At 43.1% G+C, this 22,336-nt stretch overlaps 1 protein-coding gene across 2 annotated transcripts in view; it reads left to right on the forward strand.

The window, feature by feature from the left end:
• LOC117220622 (uncharacterized) overlaps positions 1–22,336 on the forward strand; it is a 222,974-nt gene that overhangs the window by 67,744 nt on the left and 132,894 nt on the right. The gene's annotated exons all lie outside the window — the stretch shown is intronic.

Here is a 22,336-nt window from a genome sequence, read left to right on the forward strand (position 1 = left end):
TCTATCTACGTACCTGCATTGAAAGAAATGTCCTTAGTTGAACGGCAAACGTGAGAAAAAATCATTTTCAAGCGCCTGTTCGTATCATCGTTCTATAATTCCAGAAAAGGGATGCTGAAACGAGTACACGACTAATTCCAGCCGCATCTTCAAGATCTGTCACCAAGCGTACACCGTAACGCAGCTCCTAAATGAGCCAGAAGAGCCGCGGAAGAATAAATAATCTAAAAATTTAATTAACCCGCCGCATGGGAAGGAGCGAGAAGAGAAGAGGGCCAGTCGGAATCGATCGTGAAATTTCGAGGTAGGATTCATGCTGATTCGGAGATCTCCGGAGATCGATACCGGGCGAGAAGGTTGCAAGGCCGGTTGCAGAACACAAGCCAGAGGTTCTCGTGCTCTTTTTCAACCTTCGAATCTCCGCGGTATCTCGTCGGGGACCGTCGAGGATGCAGTTGCAGCAGTCCACCGGCTCGCCACTAAAGGCGCACACTGAATCCGGATTCATGAATGAACTATGCGAGAGCCGAGCAACGAACCGCCGCGCTGCCCGGAGGACTATTATTTAGCATAGCCACTTTTTCTGGCCGGCCCCGTCCGTCATGGCGGCGTTGTCTTTGTATCGGGACGGACGACGATGACGGTGCACGGACGGACCAGAATATCTGGAGCAGGCCTGGCTCGGATCTACCAGCCTAACTAATGGACGCTCGCTCTTTTCCGCCGGCGAGCTGTATTATCGTTGTTCGACCGCTCTCCGGGAACGTCTGGAGGTTAATTAAATTGGTCGACGCGGACTCATGCGGGCCAACCGTTCGAATTTCGGGGACCATTTCCTCGATGGGCCCCATCGAAGCTGCGGAACGACGATCGATTTTCCTTCCGCAAATTGTTGCACCCTTTGTCACTGTCTCAGAGTATCGACGCCATCTTGGTCGCCAATTAACAATTATTCCAATTTGAAATTATTTAATATTATTAAAATTGTTCCACCTCGACGCTATCTTGAAATGTTTGCATCGTTTACACCGTCTTGATGAATTTGTTACAGTTCTTAGAAACCACATATTTCGTATTTCTTATTTGTTTTATAAACCACGATTAGGATCGATATCGATCAGAGTGATTTTTGCGAGGGCGATCCAAGCGAACGAAAATGATGATCCATGTAGAAAAATCCGCGCACGACGCGCAGTCCGGGCCTGGCGATCTACGGCGAGCGGTGGGAGATTTTTGATCGAAAACCATGGCGATCCGAGGGTTCACGGTGGTTCACCATGGCGGGACTCCCTCGCGCGGACCTCGTACGGCGAGGCTAATCGGCGGCTAATAAAAGGCGAGCGGTGTGCGAGCAGCCGGGAGCTCGTCGGGAGCAATCAAACGAACAATGACACCGTCGCGAGAGCTCTTCACGCGTCGTGGACATTGTGCGTGGGATTGGCTGCTGGTTTCCTCGCGCCAGGTTCCCTCGGTGCGCCAGGTGTGTCTCGCTCGTGGACGAACAGGAGACACAGCAATCGCTGGCTGGACGCGAAGGCCGTTGGGCCTACCGGAGACAGCCTCTGGCGCCGCGAAACTGTCCCTTTGTTGACCTCCTGGCTGCCATCTCTGCGGTACACCCTCGATAGTTCCGCAGCAATTCAAGTCCTTGCAATTTTCTATCAAGAAATGCTCGCAGTCATCTAAGGAAGGCTGTAGTTGCGTTTGGAAGCAGTTGAGCTCTTGCTTCAGCGATGCCGGTGTAGCTCTTAGTACGGTAGACCCTCGATTCTTGCAAGCGAGTTCGTTTTACTGCGTTTTGATGTGAAACAACGTGAATGATCATATGCGAAGGACGATAGTAAGAAGCAGAGTTCGCTTTGATCCAGTGAAATTGTTCTATTGACGTCTTTGTTTTGTTCGATAGTACCCTAGACCCTCGATAGTTGTTCACTAATTCATATCACCGCATTTTTCCATCAGATAACATGGATGATCACTTAGAGAAACAATGGTAGTCTGTAGAGTAGCGAAATTCTTACATCGTCAGCTTGACCTTATTATTTAGTACTCTAGAACCTCAACAGTTGTCCACCAATTAATTTCTTTATATTTTTCCATCAGATGGTGCATAAAGCATCGCTCAAAAGATGTCATAGTGATCTCTGGCACAACGAATCTCTTATTCTATTACCTTTATTATACTTTCGACTACAGTAAACCCTCGATAGTTGTTCTCACTAATTAATTTCTTTGTATTTCTCCATCGAGTAGTACATAAAGCATCGTTCAAAGAATATCATAGTAATCTCTGGCACAGCGAATCCCTTACTGCATTGCCTTCGTTGTGCTTTCTATTACAGTAAACCCTCGATAGTTGTTCACTAATTAATTTCTTTGTATTTCTCCATCGAATAGTACATAAAGCATCGTTCAGAGAATATCATAGTAATCTCTGGCACAGCGAATCCCTTACTGCATTGACTTCGTTGTGCTTTCTATTACAGTAAACCCTCAATATAGTCGTCCACCAATTAATTTCTTTGTATTTTTGCATCAGATAATGCATAAAGCATCGCTCATAGACCGTCATAGACACCTCTATATATAAATAGAATATACTTCCTTCATTGTACTTTCTACTACAGTAAATCCTCGATAGTTGCCCACTAATCCATTCCAATACATTCTCCCTTTAACAATAAAAAACGTCGCTTTCAAAAATCATTGCCATCGAACAAACGATTCAAATCTCACTTCAGTCTCTTCCTCGAACAACTATCGAGGTACTACCGCACTATCCGAGCACAAGAATGCAAGCTAAGACTAAACAAAATCATCCAAAATCGTGCAGAAGGGATTCGAAGTCGAATCTCTTCGGGCCTCGCTACTTGTGTACATTCGGGCAGCAAATAAGATCAAGTATCGAGGGCAGAGTCGAGAAAGTGGCAATAAGCGGGGCACGGAGGGAACAGATCCGATCAAGGCGAACATCGACAGCGTATCAGAATGCTCGGACGCCGACAGTCATCGTTTCGACCGGAATTTATGTTTCCGCGGGCCGGTACCCCGCGCAATAGCGTTCGCACTTGTCCAACCGTGGTTCATGAACATAAATTACGTTCTGGGAGACGGAGACGGAAGGGATGGGTTGCCAAGTCGAGCCGGCGTGTTGCGGTTTTCGGGGCGATCCGATCTGAACCGCAGAAGGGACGATTACCGGGCTCGGTCATCCGGCAAACGACTATTAATGATATTTCGTGTCGGATCTGCATGCTTCGACCCCGGCAAAGGGAGCCGACCGTGCCGAACTTTCGTGTTCCAACGGGGAAACTTGGAGACGTGCTGAGGAGGGGGCTAGGCGTCCCGATATAACTCGGTAATGATGGCAACAGTCGATCCGATCGAGCCTTCACGATCTCGTCCCGAGACTCTTCTCTTCGCTTCTTCTTTCGCTGGAGTTTAGGCGACGTTGGTTCGCCGCTGAGGCAGCGTTTCCTCTTCTCTGAATACTCTTTGGCTGTGGGAAATTAGGCTCTTTCCTGTTCGTTCGATGGATTAGGCACATTCTCATTCATCAGACAAATTAAAAATCATTTTTTGTATTAATGGAAAGGTAGTTTTTTTTAAGGCTTTTTTAACTGTTTTTATCGTATATCCTTCAATGGACTCCATTATTAGAACGCGGATCTTTGCGGAAAATAAAAATGATCGTCGACTGCAACAATCCTGAGTCAAACAGAAATTTCTTTCTGGTTTTATAATAATAAATGTTCTTAATATCAGAGTTACCAAACCAATCGAAACGACTAGTTCTTCATTTTTTTAATTTACAGTTTCCGATGTTATAAAAATGTTTCAATGACAAATTTTTGAATAAACTTCTCTATTTCGGCATATATTACAATAGCAATTGTACAAAATTCAGATAAATACAATCTCATCATTATTATAAAACAATATACAATAAAGCAATATTCCAGCGTTCAATTTTTTTAATATTTCCATTGTTTGAATTTACAGAATGTTCCTGATCTTTCGAACGATGGAAAAGCTACTAAAAATTTTTTCTGATCTTTCGGTTGACGAACAGGGCGCTTCAAAATCATCCTGATCTTTTCAATGACAATCAGGCTACTGCACAATTTGTCTAATCAAAAACTTCATTCTGCCTCTTCCGTCCCCGATCTAATTCAGTAGATGAAGTCTGCCGAACAGATTCTAAAGGATAATTTCTCAATATATTTTCCACAATGCACGTTCTAATTGGACAGATCTTTCAATATTCGCCGATCGATTAATCAACGGAACGTCCAGCGGAGCCGTGTGCAATTAGGCTCGCGTAATCGCCGGTTACTCTTTTTATGCAAAACGTGGACGATTCGGACAAAGAGGGAGAGAAAGACAGAGAGGGAGGGGGGAGGAGGGTAGTAGGATCGTCGGTCACGGTGATGCACCTCGGCTGCATTCGGCATTCCATCGGCCGAAGGGACGCCGGGACTCCGTTTAGGCATCGCATGACGTTCGTCTATTTATCAAGCGGTATCATCATTCGCCTTTCTCCACCGTGATGCCGCCCCCTACGGCGATTTAATCTAATTTGTATCGCCCTTTGTTAATCGCGGCCCCGCCGTTAATTCGTACGGGCCCGCAAATCCGGGCCCAAATAAACTACCGTGCGTCCACCATGCGTCTCCCCACTCGTCATAATAAACTCGTGGGGACCCGCGTCCCGCGACTTTCAAACCTCTTCTTCGACTCGTCCCTACAGAAATCGTCCCTTGAATCGATTTTAATCAATTCCTAGGCAATTCACTGTTCTTTGAATGATTCAATTAGGGCTGGGATATAGTCCCGCTTTTCGAGGTATTTTAAAATACCAAGATATCATTTCAAATAACATCTTGTTTTATCTTATAGTTAATTTCATTCCTGTATTTCCTTCCGAGATAATGTTATTCGAAATGTTATGTCAACTAACATGTTATTTGATTTGATTTGAAACAGTTATGGTGTCGGTTTATACCATTTCCATTTAAACGAATTGTTGCGAGACTCTCAAGAAGTAAAATCTTTTTGTTCATCATCATTTTCAGCATTATCTCTGTTGGTCAGCTTGGGATAAAGAAATAACGAATTAATTCATTATTTAAAATCAAAGGTTTTTATTAAAATAAAGGTTTTACTTAAACGCGTATTATCATTTTCCTTGCATTTTTATAATATATATTAATATGTGTATATAACGTATTACTTATTGTATACATATATTATTATTATTATATATATAATATAATATAATGATATAATAATAATATATAATATAATATAATAATATAATAATAATGTATAATATAATATAATGATATAATATATATATAAAATAGTATATAATATAATATAATAATATATATTATATTATATACTCAACGTTTCAGTACTTATTTACTCGTTCGCAGAGAGATTAAAAATTTTGTCGCGTCACCAACAACCCCGCCACGTGGTCGTTCTAAGATCGAAGCCAAATAGTCGGCCGCGCGTCGAAAGAAATGATCAGAAATTGTGTTCTTTGAAGATTCGAAGACCGGCGCGCACGACACGCGCAATAAACCGGCCGGCAACGAGGTGGGTGGATTGCGTAATGCAGTTTGAATAATGTCGGGATAGGGATGCAGCAGGCCGGCGGGCATGCGCGCGGGAACAGCCGCGGATTAAAAATCGAGGCCTGGAGTTTAACGGCGGATCGCACGAACCGCAGATACACAAATCAGCCCGTAAAGCCGATCAATTAAACGGCAGGCCGCCGATCTGCCGCGCATTATAACCGGTAATTATCTGTAATTAAATATTGGCCAGCCGCCAGGCCCGGTGAAACGTTCCGAGGGGTGTGTTCGCCGGATTTCTACCCGCGCCTTTCCTCCTCGTCGAGATTCTTTTTCGGCCCCGGACGGTCCCGGTACTCTTATTTGTGTGCATTCGAGACACGCTGCCACGCAATCCACCTCGCACCAGGAAGATGCGACTCCGAAATCACGGCCGGCACTTGTTAAGGGAGATACGTCGGATTCATCGCCCGATTCGGCGAAAGGAGAACCCGGTGTACGAAACCGATGCTCGAAAATATCGTCCCGTCGAATAGCGGTTCGATTCCGCGGTGGACGATTCACCGAGGGGCTAGTTCGAGTATTTTGGAAATTGTACTGGTCGCTGATGATTTTGTACGAGCAATACAATTTTAATCGGAGAATTTATTCGAAATTTTTCGCGAGTAAAAATTTTATCAGATGAATTCATTCGAAATTTTTCTCGAATAAAATGTTATTTAAAAAATTCATTCGAAATCTTTGTCGAATAAAATGTTATTCGAAGAATTCATTCGAAATTCTTCTCGAATAAAATATTATTCGATGAATTCATTCGAAATTCTTTTCGAATAAAAATTTATTCGCAGAATTCATTCGAAATATTTCTCGAATAAATTTCTATTCGAATAATTCACAGAATTCATTCGAAATTCTTCTCAAATAAAATATTATTCAAAAAATCCATTCGAAATATTTCTCGAATAAAATTCGAATGAATCCTTCCAGCAGAATTTTATTGGAAAAGTGCCCAACTCGGTAACCAAACTACCACTTTATAACAAACGAGAGATTGTAACACATGTAAATAGCGCCGTTACTAAAAAAAACACCACGTAGAATATTAGCTCACAGAATGTAAATGTATTCCGAAGGCTAATTTAGCCAAAGAAAGAAAGAAATTACAAATTTCCGTGAAAGGTGCAGAAAACCGATAGCAAACTACGCAAGACAGTTACAAAGTGTTCGAAGTAACCCATCGTTCCGATGATTAGAGAAAGCTCCGGTCCGATCATCGTCCGCTCCTGCGGAACCAGCAACGTTTCCGCTGCCGGCAGGACAAGGCCCAATCATCTCTCGGTACCACGAATCCCGAAAGAAATCGTTTCTACATCTGCGCTTGGCTGTTGGTCGATCGGTCCGGAATCGGATCGGGATCAAAGGCAACAGCAGCAGCCCTCCTAGATCGCCATAAATCAGCCGGCGGTCTGGCCGCAAATCAGGCTCAATCACTCCGGATCGGATAGCTCGATCGGGCACTGACAAGCCGCTCCGTAGAGCGCGAGAGGAGAGTAGAACCGGCCGGAGGAGAGAAAGGAGACCGGAGCGGATCGATCGATGGATCAATAAACCACGTGGATGGAAACGCGTGTACTCTCACTCCCGATGGGTCCGGCCCTCCCCCTGTTTCGCGTGGGTGTAATGCCCGGCGAGTGGGGCGGCGGGGGGATCGAGGCACATATTAAGCAGGATTATTTATCGCGGCGCGGCGCGCGAGCCCTTGATTTGATTTAGCAAACAGCGCTCGCTAACAAATTGATAAGCGGTCGCGGTCGGCGAAGATCAGAGGGATGCGCACGGTTTCGCAAGGGCGATCGGGTCAGGGACGGACGAACTCTCGACGGAGCAACCCTGGATCTCCTCGATCCACCGGAGAATCCGTCTGGATCCGCTTGGATCTGCTCTGCGCCGCTCTCCGCCGCTCGGCACCGCTCGCTGAGGGATCTAGCGATTCGTGAGAGGGCGCCATTAGCATAGGCGGACCCCCCACGGCGTGCGCGGGGCCCGCTGCGGCACACCATTGGTACACATTATATAGGTGAGGCCTGATATATAAACCGACTCCATTGATTTATGGGCCCGACGATTCCTTTAATTATAATACGATATTTATTCAGATAGGCCGCGCCGAGCCGACGTCGCTCGGAGTCACGCTGCTATATGCTAATCCCACGACTTCTTGCCTCCCACCAGTATTATTTTTATACTAATCGAGCCAGTCCCCTCTACGGTAGAATGTATCTCCTGTTGGGTTGATCACTGGACTGCGGATCGTTATGCAAGACAACAATTTTCATATGGCATTTCACGGATATTTGAATCAAACCTTCCGCTGTCATATTGAGTCTATTCGAGAAATATTTTGGGACTAATAATGCCGTCTCTTATGTTATTAACGTTTAGGTTTGTTTTCGGTGCTTTTGACACCTGTTTTAGCATGGAAACGTGTTAAATGGTCGAACATTTTTCTCCGCTTTATTTATTGACGTTATACTTTAGTATCTTGAAGCGTGTTATTAAACTTACCGAAAACCAAGACAAGAGAGTGTAATATTTAATTTAATCATTTTAATTATGTCAATATTTATATTTACTTTAATATTTGAGGGATAAGCCCGATTTTAAAAGGGATTAAAGGGATAAAACCCGAGTTTAAAAACCCGATAGGGCCAAAATGCCCCACATTTTTGTATCGAGTGAAATTAACAATTAATTCGATGTACTTCGAAGTAAGATATCGAGCTCTAATAAATAAAACTATGTTGTAGCATGTTCAAATTATATTCTCAAATTTTTAAGTCTCAATTGTAGAAGATATAAAAATGTTATTGGACTTGCGCGGCACTCAATGTGACGATTAAGTGATCGTAGCATTTGTGACGATAACGAGTGAACGAAATACGAATGAATAAAAGCTCCAGAAGAATTTCTAAATATTCTTACATCGTTTTCGATTTACTAAAACTATTTACACAAGAAATCTATCGAAATTCTATAAACCTGTTCGAAAGTCTAATCGATGCAAACGATTTTTAGTTTGCCGAAAGATCCGCAGTCTGACAATCGGAGCTCCACTATACTTTTCAAACAATGTACGGTGGAGACTCTCTTATCCGAACGTTTGTTTTAACAATATTCTGGTATCCAATCATTTTACTATCTAAACACTGTATCATTCAAATACATTGCCACCTAGCAGAGAACTTAGATGCGATTTTTAGATAACAGAATACTTTGGCACCAGGATACAATAAATTCTCCCTAATTCAGCTTGTAAAAAGAATGGTCAATTTGGGAAGAGGAGATACGATTATTCGAGCCTCGCACCTCGTTTCTACAATTTTTGGCAATCGGCGACTATAAAACCGAGCCGCGAGGCTCAAATATTCGCATCTGCTGTTCCCAATTGTTGTTTACAAGCCGAAGGAAAATTGGGGATAGAGTCTACTGTATCACGAAAATAAACGTCCAGATAAGGGAGGCTTCTCGCCGTAGCAGTTAGTCGAAGCATCCGAACGGCGTCGGGCAATTTGTCAGGGAACAACACCGTTGCGAGGCGAGTCGGTTGATCGAATCAAGAAACTGATTAACTCCTTGGATCCGGTCGAGGGAGTGGTTTTGCATCGTGGTGTTACAGGATCGTTCGGGGCTAATGATTCCGCGAATGCTTTAAGAAATATCATCGTTCCGACGATAGCGAGAGCAGTAATGCCGCGTTAACTCGCAGGGCCAACGGAGTTGTCTTGATGAGACGCGGTTTAATGATCTTTTATGCGCGGAATTAGCTAGAATGGCGCGTAATGAGTAATCGGACGAGCATTACGGTGCGCTCGGAGATACGGACGAGGCCTCCCTTCCGGTCGTCACGATCCACGAAACGAGACTTACGAATTAACTGGAGCTACGATCGCTCCGAAAAGAAAGAAGAAGACGATGCACGATCGTATAAAGCACTAGGACTCCCGATAAATTTATGGCAAGAATCGCGTGTGTCGCTATCAGCCCGTTTCATACCGTAACGTCCCCGTCCCGTGCCGATCACTTTCAGCGCGAAATCTTAACACTTGCGTCCCATTCGACGTCGTTTACGTGTCGGCTTTCACGAATCCTTTTTGCGCCTCGGCAAACTGTCCGGCTCGCTATCAATTTTCGTCGGATCGGCGCAACGTTATGCTCTTTCTTGCCGTGCTTATCCGGGGCACCCTTTTACTCCTCCGTTGGCTTCTGCACACCTTATCGCGGCTTCTGCGTGCCGTGCAGAGGCTCTTCCTCCGATCACGAATTATCTCGCGGTTTCATGGCAGCTAGCAAATGCGAGACGGACTTGTGCGAGATCGTTCACGGTTGCAGAGATTTAAATACAATGTTGACGACCAGTCACGTTGACCATAGCCAGCTTCGGAGATTCTTCAAGCGTCAATGATCTATTTTGCACCACTTGCGATGCGATTTCTTTCGCAGCTACGTTGAACAGCGGTGCTTCGTCGTTCACGCTAAATTGCTACGAGAGAAAGAACATCGATATTTATTACCGTTATTATTAACATAATTATTATTATCGTTAGTATTAACATCGTTATTATATTTATCGCATACTTGTATCGATTTCAATGCTTAGATACAGAGAAGAGGATAATTGAGTTTGATTCTCCTCGTTCAGAGGAAGCGAATCGCACCAACGACGAAATTTTCACGATCAGTCGTTGGTATAATGCAAGGAGTTAAAAGACTGCCAGATCATCGTCGATGACATATTTGGTACCATTTCGAACGGACGAAGTTATCTTGATTTCAGAATTTGCTGAATCGTTGAAAATTAAAAAGATCATCCGCGATATGAGCGCCGTTTTCGACGGAAGAAATTGATAAGACGCGCGGTCGATAACAGAAGCAATGTTTGGCTGAGAAGGTTGCAAAGTCATCGTCGATAGACCGTTAAAAACTTAGAAGAGTGCGACGTTATCGCCATTTTCGACAGGAAAATTTCACGGCACTTGAAAAATTTGATCGAAACTGTTCGCTGAACGGACTATTCAAAATTCAGGGGAGCGCCGGCGACATTAGCGACATTTTCAGCAGAAGCAATTAACCAGTTAGCTGTGGCGCCTCCTTTTCAGAGCGCGCGCGCGCCTATATATGTCGCGAGAATCGAGCGATGACGAGTATACTCGTCGAACGCAGAGCAAGTGTCGCTGTTAAAATATTGGATCGGGAAGACGGTTTTGTTTTATAAAATTAACAATTTTATTACCAGTATTTACTCATTCGCTTGACATCAACGTACACTGCATACATAATAACCAAAAAACGCAGGAATTCGGCAAAGCAAGGAACGCCGTGAATTATTCATACAATAATTCATATTTTGTATTCGATCGTTTTGTTCTTGCCCTGCCTAAAAATATTCTGAACGTCTCGAAATTTGCGAATACGTTTTTGTTTTCGCTTAAGTTACAGTTTAAATAGTTCTTCATGACAAGTATATTCGTCGAACACAGCCAACTGGTTAATAGTTGGAGCGCAGAGCGTTCTGAAAATGGTTAGCGCGCGGAACGAAGATGCACAGGATAGGTTGTAGTATGCGTATCGGAAATGGTTGATTTTTCCATTACTGTCTCGCGTAAGAACGTCTCAATGCAGGTACCGGAGCACGAGTTGCACTCGGTCGGTGCCAAGGGGCCGTAATATATGGCCCCTAAATCATCGGGGAAGAGTGGATATGCTGGCTGCTCCTTCTAACCGGGGTAACCGCTCCGTAAACATATCAATCAGCGTGGTCACCGCGCCGTTAGCGGCGAGGGTTTGCATATGCTAATGGGGAATTCCATTAAATTGTCGGCGCAGGAATCTTAATCGTGAAAAATTGCGCCCACGGATAATTTCACGCCAAATATCCAGCGGATCTCAATTAGTCGTTCACGATGCCGCCGATAACAGGTTTAACACTCGAGCCGAGCGGCCGTTCCAATCATTCCACGGTTTCCTGATTTAACCGTGCCAGAAGTTGTTCGCTAATTTCGACTAAATTCATTTCTGCACGGTGGCTGGCTCGATTCCCTTCGCGTTAAAGCAAAAGGAAAGTTCAAGGTCCCCCCGGCTATGGTAACCGCGATTTTCTTCGCAAAACGGCAAACCTGCGCAGGACGCCGTTGCACGGCGAGAAGAAAAGCGATACTTTTTTTCGACCGTAATTAGCCGGTATTAATTCACGCTCAACCTGTGGAACCGGACAGGTGCTCCTTTATCGGGCATTTTTTTGCGTCGCAATGTTAATGTCCCGGTAGCCAGTACAGCATTGAAAACATAGATCTACATCTTCCACCCCGTAGAAAACATCTTCATTCGTTCGCCGCAACGTGGACTACGCCAGCAATCCACGAACAGTGTACATGCGCACGTTGAAGAGAGCCGTGTTTTAGCGGGCATTGCACGTTTTACAGGCACACTTGAACGTTTGTCGATTCATTTTGCGACTCGGTTCGCGATCGATGATCGACGTACTTACAGATTCTACGGTTTAATGCATTTATTATGTTTCCTAAGGAAATTAAGGTATAAGAATATTTTCGGACCAAATAAAGATGCATTCATTTAAACGAAACCATGACATAAACTACGTTAAACAATTTAGAAGCATACGTAATAATAAAAAATAGAAGTTTACGTAAATGTTAGAGAGAATCGAGTTGCACCAGATTTCAAAGACACGCGTGAACGTTTGTCTAATAATTCTGCAACAAACTAATTACGTATAAATATCTATAAAATAATTACGTATAAATAATAAATTATACCAAGATATTAATCATTATCTCCAACGCGAAAATAATATTTTCTATCGAAACGAAAACATAAGAATATTTTCCGACGAAATAAAGACGCATTCCTTAAAGAAAAGAAACCCCACGAAAAAATATACGGAAATTTAAAAATCCATTTCCGAAGCATTAGAACTGCAATGACGGTGCATGATCGCTCTGGCTGGACACGATGCGATGATCCACAGAAGCCGGGGCGTCCGCGAAAGCGTCGGCTAATTCTTGCAACACTCTTTTTGCTGATAATCCGAAACGAAGCCGTTCCAATCAAGCCGGCCGACATAAATCGAGAAAACAAAAGGCGATATCGAGAAGAAGCGTTTTAAGGAGGCGATGCCGGGCGTCGTGGGGAGGACGGAGGATCGAGATCGATCCGCGAAGACAACACGTTGGAGGAGCAAACAATGAGAAGATGGACAACGAGCGAACCGAGACGCACGCAATTCCGATGTTGTACCAGCGGCGAGAGAGCCGGATCACATTGTGATGCGCCGTGATCGCGTGCGTTCGGTTAATTCCCCGGGACCGTAAATAACCGCGGTGAAAATAATTTGTAACGTTTCCCGATTCCCCTCGCGTTAGCGCGAAATATCAATCGCCGCCGATCCGGCTACAAATCGCACGACCACGGGTCCCATTCGCTCGCGATCGACCGCACGCATTCAGCCCACGCAGCACAACCCTGATCATCTATACTCATCCGACTATTTGTTCAGCACACAGGGGCTTCCGACAATTAACATTGTCCCATATTGACCGTGGGCCAATACCATTGTTCTCAGGCCGTGGGCTAGATCGAGCCTAGAGTCCTTAATAGATACAGACATAAATTCGATTGACCTTAGAACTATCAAATCGGTCAAAATCATAGGTCTCTGATTTCTTTTTCTTTTACAGTTCCGGATAATATTAAAATGTTTTTGTCGGTAATTTTGGCACGAACTTCTTCATCCGAGCGTATATTATAATAGAAGTCGTTGGGAATTTAATTAAATTCAGGCTTGTCATTGTTATAAAACAATATACATTGATCTTGTTTGTCCATTTAAATTGTAAATCCTTCTGCATTGTTCTTGTTGCAAGATAATATCTTTTCTAATTAATTAAAATGCATTACATTTGTAAATAATTAAATAATAATAATGATAATAATAATAAATTAAAGTAGTTTTAAAACTACATATGAATAAATGAAACTAATTAGCTTTCTTTGCCCCTTATAATAGAGTAAAGAGGTTTCACTATGATGCAATGAAAACCTGAAACGAAAACAGAATATGAAATTAAAAATTGAACAAATCAATTAATTATATCGATCCTTTCAACGTATTCGTCAATTTGTAAATTAGAACAACGCTTTGAAACACTTTCCGTTAATTATATTTAATTATATATTTCGAGGTTAACAAACTTTGCTTAAAAAATGTAGAAGTTTCAGGTTAATTTTAGGTTACGTTACTGCACAATTCGTTCATTTATTTATCGTCTGCATTCCGATGCAGCTCAATTCGCCCCGAATAGCATCAATTCGATCATCTTTTATTCATTTTACATTATTATCAATGAACATATGAATATTCATACATCATTAATGTTTACATATATATATGAATTTTAAACATTTAATATATTATAAAACGTTCAAATTTCGCAACAAAGGATTTATTTATTGAAAATCGAATTACCAGAAAATTATCGCTCGGAGGTGCTGGCACTCCATTATCTTTTTTGCTTACTAAATAAAAATCAATTATTATTTCAATTATATTAATTTATCATTAAAATTTAACAAGTACGATTACTGTTAAATCAATCCAGCATGCAACTTCGTATCGCATTAATTCGAATTCGACAAATAAACGTCCAAGAAAGTTCTGCTTGCGGCAGGGGTCGCTGCCCGGTTCTCCCCCGCAGGGTTAAGAAAAGGCGCGACTCTCTAGCCAATTTGAATCTAGATCAGGATAAGAGTATCGCGGTGGGGGACAATAATTTGGTATCGGAAAGCAGGCCGATCGCCGAAGGGCAGCACGGTAATCAGACGTTACTGACAGGTCCGCGAGTGGTAGGTAGCAACGGGTACGGCCAGATGAAGTTGTACCCGGGGAACGGGTAACAATGAGCGCAGTGATAATGCGTCTCGCGCGGTGAATGGATGAAGAGGACGTGAAAAGATGCGAGGACGGCCGAGACGAAGGGAGGAGGGCGAGAGCGAGAGAGCTTGCCCAAGGAGATCATTAGTCCAGCTGGCCGTGGCCCCGGGTAACGCTTAACCGCTTGACAAGCGTTGCGGGCCGTTATCGGTTTGTCCCTAATTATGCACACGTGACCACCGAGATGCCCCGTGGGTAATACCCTCCCTCCCTTCCCGTTCTTCCCCTTCCTCCCTTGCCTTTTCGTTTCTTTTCCTGCGGGCCCGGCTGAACAGCGGTGTTTAAAATTAATCGCATTGTCTACGCCCGGGCCCCGTTCGATCAACGCGTCGGGACACCGATGAATGGCCTAACTGGCAGATGCAACGCCGACACCTGTGTGCATTTGTTTCCGTTCCGCCGCGAAAAAGCTCTTCGCTCGGCCGCGCGATCGGTTTCTTTGCCGAAGCGCGATTTTCTGGCCCGGCTGCACTCTGTTGCACTTTATAATGCATTCCGTTGCATCATGTTACATTCCGTAGCATTCCGTATCGCGCTGTTGCGTTGCATGCGCTGCACAATGTTGCAGCGGCTTCTCGTATCTTTCGTATGAATTTCGGTGATTTTCCGGCGAGATTGCACTCGGTTGCATCCCGTTGCACATACCGATGCACTTTGTCACGCGCTTTTACGGTGCACAATTTAACAGCGTCCCTTATTCTTATCGGCTTCGTATATCTCAGAATTCAACAGCTCTTGTAATTGCACCGTGCTGCACTCTGTTGCATTCCGAACCGCGTCCAGTTGTCCCATGTTGCACTCTGTTGCATGCTGCGTTGCACTTTCAAGGTGCACACGATTTAGCGAATGTATCGTATCATATCGGTTTCGTATCTTGGGATTTGACTCTCGTAATTTTCTGGCCGGATTGCCATCCGTTGCATTTTGCAGCGCATTCCGTTGCATTCGGTTGCACTCTGTCGCATTCCGAGCAGTTCGTGCCGCGTTTTCAAGGTGTAAATTTGATCGCTGCGTCGCGTTCTATAATTTTCGTACCGAACGATCGAATTTTACTAATTTTCTAAGCAGTCTGCACTCTGTTGCATTTCGTATCGCGGTTCATTTTTTCACTTTGCTTCCGCATCGCGGAACTGGCACTGCCATTTCGGTGCTAAATGTGTAAATGCATCCATTACGCCGCGACCAGATAAGATCCCGAATGGGAATGGACTCTAATTTTTCATCTAATTTGTAAACAGTGCGTAAGGGCAAGGTGCATAGAGATCCGCGGCTCAGATAGAACGACTACAATTCAATGCATCTTGATGCGGTCATAAGCCGCTAATGAAACTAACACGTTGCCGTGTTGGACCCGAGTCATTTGCATCATCCTGATTAGAACGTTAATGCGAGAACCGTCGATCTCGGCGACACTTTGTTCTGCAACGGGAGTTTAATTGCTCGAGAGATTCTACGCAGCGGCAATTAGTACCCGTGGCCGGTGGCCCGAGGGGAGGCGGGGGGCACGTTATGAGGACAGAAGAAAGAGCAGAGCTGCCCCGTTTGATTTTCGGTTCATTCTTCCCGCGGGTCACCTGCTTCTCATGCCGGGGGAAAAAAAGGAAGATAACGAGGATTCGAAACGATTCCGCGTACCGCTCGAAATGGCGGGTGGCTGCGAAAAAACGGAATAGTGCTCGAAAATGGCGGAACGGAGAGTCGGGCGGGCCTTTTCGGGCCGTGACGAGCCATGAATGTTTAGGCGGCACGATTAAAACGTCTCCCATCGTGGACCTCTGAGAATCGTATCGTGGAACGAATGCCGATCGATCCACCGCCACGGTGGGAATGCGGGGGCACAGCGTTTGATTTATGCCGCTGGCCATTCTGGCGCTCGCGCGCGCGCGCGCGCGCACGCACCCTGCAACATTCGGCGATTTTCGATGCTCGCGTTATCACACGGATCATATTTTTCCTCGAACATTGCCGGACGAATTTATTATGTCGCTTCAGACGTTGCAAGAATCCATTTCTTTATCTCGAACATCGTCCCACGAATTAATTATTTCACTCTAACGGGAACAAATAAAGTGCATACATATGTACATACGTTCATGCATACACACATTTATGCATGCATATGTGTATACATACATATATACGTAGTGCAAACGTCGCGAGAATTATTTCAGTCGTTGAGGTTCGAGAAAATGGACCGGATTCCATTGCAGGAATTTGATGCAGAAAATGCAGAAAATTTCGGCACTTCTGCGATGCATTTTAAATCAACTTGGATTTTGGAATGCACTTTACGTCTACGCGATAGCAAATCTTTTGCAGTAGGTATTAATATTGCGTAAGGCTCGTGACGGAAATTTCGAATGGAATTTACAAACCATGATCGCTGTTCTCTTGCATCGAATCGAAATAAAATTCTATTTGTTCGCCGCGAATAATTTTAATCGTTTGAAGTAATGCAGGCGCGGAAGAAATATTTCTTCCATTTTTGCGGAGAAATATCGATTATAAAGAAGTTTTACGCAACTGCGAAAGAAATTGTAGAACAAAGAGCCGGCACAAAACCTGCATTAAAAGAAAAAAGAAAGAAAAGATCTAAAGATGATTATCGCCTTCACTCGAATTTCGATGATATTTCAAACTTTTAGTTTCTGAAGTGTATCAATAAATTGTTCGCAGGCTAAAGTAGACATCAGTAAAATAAGTTCTATGGCAATCAATCGATGAAAAATAATATAATTGACGAATCGTTTCTTCGAAAATTTGCTACTAACTTTTGAACAAATGATTTGTGAATTACATTATTTCTTCAAGTCTCTGCTACTGATCTGCTTAGAAATCCGCTCCTCTTTTGGCAGCTCCAATTATTCGGTGTTTCGTTTCTCGAACATTTATCGATCGATAGGATCGATGGATCCGCCAGCATGGCACGGAGCGAGAGAATGGTAGCGGATCGAGAGAAGATTCGCGTCGAAAGAATCGCGTGGGCGATGGAGCAGGAGGAGGAGGAGGAGGAGGAGAAGGAAAGAGAGACATCGATGGTAGCCCTGGATCTTGTTCCCACACGTACCGGGCCCGCGATCGGCCATCGTTCGACTCGGTAAAACACGTGTAGATAATTACCGACATGCGGTATGAGCTCGCGATATTAATCACGATTAAGCCGATTCCGGGCCGTCCCGGTGCCTGAGCGCACGCTGCAACGCGTTCCTCTGATACGCTCGCGGGATATGCTTTCATCTTGTCCTTTCTTCGAGCTGCGATCACTATAGGCTCTAATAATACTGTCCGGCTAATTTGAAATTTTTCGCGATCCGCGAAAGACCCTTAATCTTCCGACTACAAGAGCTGAAATGAACTTTCATTTGTATCTTGAAAATGAGAGAGAGAGAGAGAGATGCTGTTGAAATCAAAGTCGAGTATTATTTACGATTCGTCGGACATTATTCTATCTATTTCAGCGAATTATAAGAATTTATTTGAATTATAAAGAATTATACGACTTCTAAAGAATTATTCGAATTATAAAGAATTATTCAAATAAATTATTCGAATTGTAAAGAATTATTCGAATAATTTATTCGAATTGATACTTTCGAAATGACGCATTCAATACAAACGGAAAATATGATACTAGAAATTTTATGTCTATCTATTTTACAACATAATTGTAAATTATGCATTCAGATATTGCAATCAGAATTTTCACACTGCGTTGTCCCAGTCTGGTTAACACCGTGACCAGATTGGTCATTGCTCTAATCGAAACCATTTTAAACTGCGAAAAGTACACTCATCTACATTTAACGTATTAATAAAGCAAAGATTAAGCTACAAGTAGAGTACTTAATCAAAACTATATCTCAATTGGTTTTCGAGATACAAATAAAAGTTCCTTACTTTCCATCGTCAATTAAAAAATATCGTAGGAAATCGACGCGGTGAAGCCTCGCTTGAAACATTATTTACACACGTTCAAATACAGATAATGCTATAAAAATATATACTACCATATTTGGAAGAGTCTAAGGAATCATCCTACTTAAATATCGTCCATGTAGCATCGACTGTTGAAGCAGCAGAAATTCTTGAACTTCAAAATGCTAGATGGAAAATTGTCTTTTTCATAGAAAATATCCAAAATCTGTAGACCATAACGCCGCAAGAATTCTTATTATTTGCGATGCAAAATCGGCAAACTGGATATTGTTGTTTCCTGGTCCAAACGTAATTAACTGGGAATTAACATCGACGTAGTTTCGAGGTCCGCGGAGGTCGCAACGGGTCAGATCGAGCGGCGTTCGTCGAGACGGACGCTAAAGCGAAGCGGATCGAGGCGGTGGCGGAAGAGAACGGATAGTGGACGAACAGTGGACGAACGGTGGACGAATAGTGGACGGATTACGGGTGGAACGAACGGTGGAAGGATCCGTGCGAGTCCTGGTTTACGGCCGACCAATCGCGACGTCATATCTCCGCCGGACCATCCATCAACCCACGGGAGAGAACAACCTCTGTTCTCGACCTCGTCTGTCCTCCTACGAGTGTCATAACCTTCGCGAGCATCGCCGACCTCTCGTCGGTGCCTCCGCGGGATCTTCTGCCCTCGCACGTCACCTCGTCTTCGAAATAGATGCGGCCCCCGATCGATGTGTCTTCGGGTACTTGTCCGTGACACGGTCGATGCTAACGAACCTGTCGAACCCTCCTCCCACATGTATCTAGGCCTTCCTCATTTCTCGTAGTATCGTAGTACAGTTCGTAGAATTTTGAAACTAGATTGCGGAGCTTCGTACAGGATTTATTTTTCTAGGCCTTTTCTGCGACAACTGACAAATGTTTATTTCGTGCATAATTCGTTTCACTCTGAACTCTGAAAATCTAGCTGGGCTCATTCCGATATGAACTGCAGACAATGCATTTTATTATTATGATTAATATTAATAAAATTAATAATAATAGTAATAATAATAATAATCATATTATTATTATTATTATTATTATTATTATCATTATTATATTCTTCTCATTCGTCTTCTACCATTGATGCTTAAAATGAACAACTCACAGTTGGATAACAGTAAAGACTTGTCAGATAATTTTAAGATGACCAAGAACTCTTGTTGTATTTTTGCAAGCTTCGTAGAACGATTTTTTCTCTAATAAAGCATGTTTCATAAAATATAAATATTGCTGTCGTTGAATGGTCTGTTCGAAGGTCGTTAATAATTTCAGCTAAAGTAGCTATAATTTCAATAGACTGTCAAGTATTATTATGACGTCGAAGAATTCTTATTGCACCCTTCAAGATTAAAATAACAATAAAGAAAAGTAAATAAATTAAATAATATCGCTCCATTAAAGGTATTTTATCGCTTCAAAGAAGATATTTCTTGCGGACTTGTCAGCAATTTATTGAATTTAATTTGTTGAGGACTCTAGTGGAAGTAATGAAGAATAGTGGACTGACTAGAGTAAAAAAACGATGATATAGTAAAACTAAATATATTTTAACAAAAGAATGATGGAATGTGCGTTGATGTGTCGCGAAGCTGACGAACGATACGATCAAGCGATCGATTTATGGCTACACAGTTGTAGCTAGGTTTGCAAGCGCAATAGAATTACAAGCGTAATTATAGAAAACTCAATCGACAGAGGACTCGACAGAAGACTCAAACGCGATCGCATTAAACGGGTCTATTTATTATCGTGGGCCATCAATTAGCAGAGGTAGAGGAGTGGGGAATTTGAAAATTGGAAGGACTAAGCAGCGCTGAACATTCGTGACAGTTATAGATTCTATGCCCTAACGAACAGCGCTGCATAGGAACTAAATAAATTAAGTAACGAATTTGGTATTGGGATTGTTTGGAAGGATGACCCAGTCGACACATACATATTGACGATTGTATACAAGCTGGGTCGTTCACCCGGGCCGGTGACGAGCTCCTCGGACAGCTGACATTGCGCAAAAAACAGACGTTGCGCTGGAGTTTTTTGTCCACCGACCCAGGTGGTATCCGTAAATGCGATGCTCGTGCTCGATTTTAATTTTAATCTTAGACATAATTCTTCGAAAATCGAGTAATTAAGTGAACGATTTAAATACTCAGCGGTCGAAACTGACACTGCCGCCGCCTTGCGAGGGTTGAATAAAGTAAGTTGCTGCTCTCGAACAATTCTACAAAGTTTCAGAAACCGTAGGTGCGCTGTCGCCACCGAACAATCTCGCGATAGATCATCAACAATGCAATCCAAAGGGGTTGAATCGCCGTAAAAATGGCACTTCGAGGTATTACACCTTCAAGGTTAGGATTCGAGAAGATCGTTCCGCGATTGTGGATCGCGCGGGTTAATGCAATCGGCCGGTTTCAAAAGAGAGCTTTTACAGTTTCTTCGAGGACCGTAAGAAACCCGGGCCATTAGCATGCCCGGCGGATCGACGGCCCATTAATCCAATTAATCGGTGATCGACGGTTCCATTACCCGGTCTATTGCTCGTCGAATTCATCACGGTGGCGGCCGCGGCCCGTTCCAAAGCGGAAAGCTCTCGTTCTAATTAGCATGCTGCTACCGAGTCGGTCTATCAACGTAACAGCGTTGCACAACCGCGTTCGCGCATCGCGACCTGCACATGTGCATGTGCATGCGCGCGCCTGCCCGCGTGCGTCGGAGGTGTTAATTATCCGCGGTTAATTACTGCTTCGTAACTCGCTGCGATTCTGAAACTGGGAAAGCTGGCCGAAGTTTCTCCGGGGCCTGTTGCGTTGCTGAAGAAATGCGAGAACCGAGATTTTCGATCGTTTAACACTCCGGCTGGTCGCGCGGGAACAATTGTTATTCGATAATCTGCGAATCTTAGTGCAAATTTCCTTTTCTATATGTTATTTTACGAAAATTGGAATTAAAAACCAAGCTTTCTTCAACGAGTAAAAAATTGCTCACTGGGAGAAGGAAATAATAATGATGTTGGGTCTTAATTGATAGATATGCCTTGTTAATTTATACGTTTTCTTGCATTTAAAGAATCTGCATGTATAATAAATGCATCAAGATCCACAGTTCAATGGGCAATTTTCTGTACGAATTGAAAACAACAGGAACAAAAGTAAAATTTCTTTCTTTAATTATTTTTCTGTACGAATTGAAAACAACAGGAACAAAAGAAAAATTTCTTTAATTATTTTTGTGTACGAATTAAAAACAACAGGAACAGAAGAAAAATATCTTTAATTATTTTTCTGAATGAATTGAAAACAACAGAAAGAAAAATTTCTTTCTTTATTCCATTCTTTTATACGTCGGTATTGTTTTTAACGAAATCTACAGTTCAATGATCGACGAGAAATCAAAGATGTACATCATTGGGTGGTAAATACTATGATAAGGAAGATCGAAGGATTTTTGCAGGGGAGGATCGAATGGTGGGATGGTTTCGTGTCTGGTCCATATCGAGACATAGCGATCTATGTCACAATCTGCCGATAAATAAAAGATCATGTACCAATATGGAGGATCGTAGCGACATCGTCGATCTAAGAGAGCGACTCTGCCCACCCACGTAATGCAATTCTACACACGCATGTTCAAGACGCCTACGAGCAGAGTTGTAGCCAAATTATAGTTATTAGATTTACTCGATATAATCCAATATAGAGTCTAGTGATCTCTGTCGCGAGAGGATTATTTCAAAGAAAATTATTAAACAACTTACCAGAAGGCGATTAATTCATTGTTGTCATAAATG

This window comes from Megalopta genalis, chromosome 2, assembly GCF_051020955.1.
Source record: "Megalopta genalis isolate 19385.01 chromosome 2, iyMegGena1_principal, whole genome shotgun sequence".
In the NCBI taxonomy this organism is placed as follows: domain Eukaryota; kingdom Metazoa; phylum Arthropoda; class Insecta; order Hymenoptera; family Halictidae; genus Megalopta; species Megalopta genalis.